The sequence below is a fragment of the Oncorhynchus tshawytscha genome, linkage group LG19, assembly GCF_018296145.1.
Source record: "Oncorhynchus tshawytscha isolate Ot180627B linkage group LG19, Otsh_v2.0, whole genome shotgun sequence".
NCBI lineage: Eukaryota > Metazoa > Chordata > Actinopteri > Salmoniformes > Salmonidae > Oncorhynchus > Oncorhynchus tshawytscha.
In genome coordinates this window covers 53,134,858-53,140,857 of record NC_056447.1, presented here as the reverse complement: position 1 = coordinate 53,140,857, position 6,000 = coordinate 53,134,858, and the positions used below count along the sequence as shown (strand labels likewise).

Below are 6,000 nucleotides of genomic sequence, written 5' to 3'. Positions count from 1 at the left end.
TGTGAATTAGGGTAATCAGTCATTGGTTCCAAATATTGGGGAAGATGCCAGAGCTAAGGATGATGTTAAAGAGTTTAAGTTTAGCCAATCAGAATTCACGGTCTGTATATTTAGGATACCATCAACACCACAGGCCTTTTTGGGGTACATTGATAATGTATATGTTTTTGCTGTTTGTTCTTTGTTATAGAGCCAAAAAGATTGGAGAAGTGATTGGAGAATCTCCATTTTGGATAGATAACCCTTTGTGTTGTTGTTTGTTTAGTGTTTTCCAATAATCCCAGAAGTGGTTAGAGTCTATGGATTCTTCAATTACATTGAGCTGATGTATTCTCTCTCTCTCTCCCCAGTTTACTAACCCCTGCTCCTGGCAACAATCATTACCCACACCTGGTCCTCATCATTACACACACCTGGTCCTCATCATTACACACACCTGGTCTTCATCATTACACACACCTGGTCCTCATCATTACACACACCTGGTCCCCTTCATTACACACACCTGGTCCTCATCATTACACACACCTGGTCCTCATCATTACACACACCTGGTCCTCATCATTACCCACAGCTAGTCCTCTTCATGACATACTCCTGGTCCTCATCATTACCCACACCTGGTCCTCATCATTACCCACACCTGGTCCTCATCATTACCCACACCTGCTCCTCTTCATTACACACTCCTGGTCCTCATCATTACACACACCTGGTCCTCTTCATTACACACACCTGGTCCTCATCATTACACACACCTGAACATCATTAATTCCTTGATTACTCTCCCTTCATTTCAGTAGCCATCAGTCACTAGGTAGTATTGCTTTTGATTCACGTTCTGTACTCTTCTCATGTTTTGTTAATCTGCATTTATCGTTATGAAACTGACCTTCTACACCTGCTTCTTGACTCCCGGTGTATACGCAACAGCAAGCTTGCAAGGAAATAGCAGAGAAAACAACTACAAACAACATCAGAGGCAGCAGAAACAACAAGGCTAAAAAGATACGCCAGAAGCTAAGAGTAACAGGAGGTTGATGGTAGGAAATCATTCTTCCAAGGCCCTGTAGTCTATCTTCTATCTTCTATGATGGACAGTGAAGTGACAGTTAGGACTGAGCCAGCATGTTAGTGTCTTGTTTTGCTACATGAATTCTTATTCATAGCCCCCTCTCTACAACTCTGCGGGCGCACACACACACACACACACACACACACACACACACACACACAACTTTGGCTGTTGCCCCTTCGCCTCTCCCTCTTCAATATTTAGTAGCTGCTTCTCAATCGCGGTTTGGTTTCCGCCTAGGGGGAAGAATTTTCCTCATCTTCAATTTGAATGAGGTTCTTCTCTGAGGGGTGTGTGTGTGTGTGTGTGTGTGTGTGTATGTGTGTGCGAGGTGACTCTGCGGCAGTAGAATAAGGAGGTGAAATTACCCAGAAAGCATTTCTACATGAATAATAGAACACGTTTCTCCACTTCCTCACCCCCAAAACTTCTTTCACATCCCCTGACACTGTTTGTGTATTAATGTCTTTATGATACAGTGTGAATGGGGATGTGTATTAATGTCTCCTCTCCTTCCCCTCCTCTCCTTCCCCTTCTCTCCTCTCCTCTCCTTCCCCCCCTCTCCTTCCCCTCCCCCTCCTCTCCTTCCCCTCCTCTCCTTCCCCTCCTTCCTTCCCCTCCTCTCCTTCCCTTCCCCTCTCTCTCCTTCCCCTCCTCTCCTTCCCTTTCCCCTCCTCTCCTTCCCATCCTCTCCTTCCCCTCCCCTTCCCCTCCTCTCCTTCCCCCTCTCCTTCCTTCCCCTCCTCTCATTCCCCCCCTTCTCTCCTTCCCTCCTCCTCCTTCCCTTCCCCTCCTCCTCATTCTCCCCTTCCCCTCTCCTCCTTCCCCTCCTCTCCTTCCCTTCCCTCCCCTCTCCTTCCCCTCCTCTCCTTCCTCTCCTTCCCCTCCTCTCCTTCCCCTCCTCTCCTTCCCCTTCTCTCCTTCCCCTCTCCTTCCTTCCCCTCCTCTCATTCCCCTTCCCTTCCCCTCCCTCCTTCCTCCCCTCCTCTCCTTCCCCTCCCTCCCTCCCCCTCCCCTCCTTCCCCTCCTCTCCTTCCCCCCCTCCCTCCTTCCCCATCCTCTCCTTCCCCTCCTCCCCTCCTCTCCTTCCCTTTCCTCCGTCTCTCTCTCCCCTTCCCCTCCTCTCCCCTCCTCTCCTCCTCCCTCCTTCCCCTCTCCTTCCCTTCCCCTCCCCCCCTCTCCCCCCTCTCCTTCCCATCCTTCCCTTCCCCTCCCCCTCTCCTTCCCCTCCTCTCCTTCCCATCCCCTCCTCCCCTCCTCCCTTCCTTCCCCTCCCCTCTCCTTCCCTTCCCCTCCCCTCTCCTTCCCATCCTCTCCTTCCCTCCTCTCCTTCCCTTTCCCTCCCCTCTCCTTCCCATCCTCTCCTTCCCCTCCTCTCCTCTCCTTCCCCTCCCCTCTCCTTCCCCTCCTCCCCTTCCTCTCACAATGGTTGTGGTTCTACAGAAGAGGGAAAGGAGCTACTGAACTACCCAGCTACCCAGGGGGGTGCACACACACACACACACACACACCACACACACACACACACACTGCGGCTTGTTACAGTAATGTTGCGGTCTTTAATATTCCTGAAAGACATCAGGAGGAGGGAGAGAGAGAAGATAGCGACAGACAAAGATAGAGAGGACGGAGAGAGAGCATAGAGAGAGAGAGAAGAAGAGAGAGAGAAGATAGCGACAGACAGACATAGAGAGGAAGGAGAGAGAGAGAAGATAGGGACAGACAGAGATAGAGAGGAAGGAGAGAGACAGAGCAGAGCTATATGCTACTGCAGAGCTACAGTCTAACTGCATACCAAACATAATAAAACAACAGAAGAGAGATTCTCTTTGTTTCATCCTCTCTTCTCCTCTCCACCCAGTACCTCTGGCTCTAGCCAGTCAAAACACATCTACACACAGTTTCAGAGGTCAATAAGAGAGGTCTAGTGTATCTATTTACTGCATCAGATGGATGGAAGGAGAGCATTCTGGTGTATCTATCTACTGCATCTGATGGATGGAAGGAGAGCGTTCTGGTGTATCTATCTACTGCATCAGATGGATGGAAGGAGAGCGTTCTGGTGTATCTATCTACTGCATCAGATGGATGGAAGGAGAGCGTTCTGGTGTATCTATTTACTGCATCTGATGGATGGAAGGAGAGCATTCTGGTGTATCTATCTACTGCATCAGATGGATGGAAGGAGAGCATTCTGGTGTATCTATCTACTGCATCTGATGGATGGAAGGAGAGCATTCTGGTGTATCTATCTACTGCATCTGATGGATGGAAGGAGAGCATTCTGGTGTATCTATCTACTGCATCAGATGGATGGAAGGAGAGAGTTCTGGTGTATCTATCTACTGCATCAGATGGATGGAAGGAGAGCATTCTGGTGTATCTATCTACTGCATCAGATGGATGGAAGGAGAGCGTTCTGGTGTATCTATCTACTGCATCAGATGGATGGAAGGAGAGCGTTCTGGTGTATCTATTTACTGCATCTGATGGATGGAAGGAGAGCATTCTGGTGTATCTATTTACTGCATCTGATGGATGGAAGGAGAGAGTTCTGGTGTATCTATCGCTCACCTACCAAGAATTCACAAAATGGGACAAACACCAAATTGAGATTTTGCAAGCAGAATTCTGCTAAAATGTCCTCTGTGTACCATGTAAAACACCAAATAATGTATTCAGAGCAGAAATAGGCCGATACCCACTAATGATCAAAATCCAAAAAAGTGCCATTCAATTCTACAACCACCTAGAAGGAAGTGATTCCCAAACCTTCCATAACAAAGCCATCACCTACAGAGAGATGAACGTGGAGAAGAGTCCCCTAAGCAAGCTGGTCCTGGGGCTCTGTTCACAAACACAACAGACCCCACAGAGCCCCAGGACAGCAACACAATTAGACCCAACCAAATCATGAGCAATCAAAAAGATAATTACTTGACACGTTGGAAAGAATTAACAAAAAAACAGAGCAAACTAGAATGCTATTCGGCCCTAAACAGAGTACACAGCGGCAGAATACCTGACCACTGTAACAGACCCAAAATTAAGGAACGCTTTGACTATGTACAGACTCAGTGAGCATAGCCTTGCTATTGAGAGAGGCCACCGTAGGCAGACATGGCTCTCAAGAGAAGACAGGCTATGTGCTCACTGCCCACAAAATGAGGTGGAAACTGAGCTGCACTTCCTAACCTCCTGCCCAATGTATGACCATATTAGAGACACATATTTCCCTCAGTTTATACAGACCCAGAAAGAATTTGAAAACAAACCCAATTTTGTTAAACTCCCATATCTAGTAAAGGGCAACCAGTGAAGAACTAACACCATTGTGAATACAACCCATATTTATGTCTATCGTACCACCTGACGAAGGCCATGCAGCCCATCCTCCTCCTCCTCCTTCCCCTCCCCTCTCCTCCTCCTCTCCTCTCCTCTCCTCTCCTCTCCTCTCCTCTCCTCTCCTCTCCTCTCCTCTCCTCTCCTTCCCCTCCCCTCTCCCTGACGAAGGCCATGCAGCCCAAATGCGTCAGAGTTTTAAAACTTTCTTTCTATTGAACATGCCATACAAATAAAGACATTTTTAATTAATCCTCCTTTCTTTTTGATAACCATATTTATGTTTATTTATTTTCCCTTTTGTACTTTAGTTATTTGCACATCGTTACAACCCTGTATATATAGACGTAATATGACATTTTATTTTTTTGGAACATTTATTTATTTACGTTTAACTGTGGATACAGGGACCTTGGGATTCTTCGGAAAACTGGAATTGGAAAGCCAAACTCCGTTGACTAAAAGATCTTGTATAATTGTGGTGTCAAATGGGAAGAAGGGAGGAGGACCATAGTAGGGATCTCTGACAGATGGGAAAAGTGACAGAGCGGGATGGAGAGAGAGAGAGAATGGGATGGAGAGAGAGGGATGGAGAGAGAGAGGATGGAGAGAGAGAGAGGGATGGAGAGAGAGAGTGATGGATGGAGAGAGAGAAGGATGGAGAGAGAGAATGGGATGGAGAGAGAGAGAGAATGGGATGGAGAGAGAGAGAGGGGGATGGAGAGAGAGAATGGGATGGAGAGAGAGAGAGAGAGAGAAGGATAGAGAGAGAGAGAGGGAGAGAGAGAGGGATGAGAGAGAGAAAGAGAGGGATGGAGAGAGAAAGAGAGGGATGGAGAGAGAGAAAGAGAAGGATGGAGAGAGAGAGAGAGAGAGGGATGGAGAGAGAGAAAGAGAGGGATGGAGAGAGAGAAAGGGAGAGAGAGAGAGGGATGGATGGAGAGAGAAAAGGATGGAGAGAGAGAATGGGATGGAGAGAGAGAGAGAGAGAGGGATGGAGAGAGAGAATGGGATGGAGAGAGAGAGAGAGAGAGGATAGAGAGAGAGATTGGGATGGAGAGAGAGAGAGAGGGAGAGAGATTGGGATGGAGAGAGAGATAGAGGGAGAGAGAGAGGGATGAGAGAGAGAAAGAGAGGGATGGAGAGAGAAAGAGAGGGATGGAGAGAGAAAGAGAGGGATGGAGAGAGAGAAAGAGAAGGATGGAGAGAGAGAGAGGGATGGAGAGAGAGAAAGAGAGGGATGGAGAGAGAGAAAGGGAGAGAGAGAGAGGGATGGAGAGAGAAAGAGAGGGATGGAGAGAGAGAGAGAAAGAGAAGGATGGAGAGAGAGAGAGAGAGAGAGAGGGATGGAGAGAGAGAAAGAGAGGGATGGAGAGAGAGAAAGGGAGAGAGAGAGAGGGATGGATGGAGAGAGAAAAGGATGGAGAGAGAGAATGGGATGGAGAGAGAGAGAGAATGGGATGGAGAGAGAGAGAGAGAGAGAGAGAGGGATGGAGAGAGAGAATGGGATGGAGAGAGAGAGAGAGAGAGAAGGATAGAGAGAGAGATTGGGATGGAGAGAGAGAGAGAGAGGGAGAGAGAGG

General features: G+C 48.0%; 1 protein-coding gene across 2 annotated transcripts in view; it reads right to left on the bottom strand.

Moving 5' to 3' along the window:
• The window catches only part of LOC112218935 (LHFPL tetraspan subfamily member 3 protein-like), a 61,777-nt gene that overhangs the window by 7,504 nt on the left and 48,273 nt on the right, over positions 1 to 6,000 (bottom strand). The gene's annotated exons all lie outside the window — the stretch shown is intronic.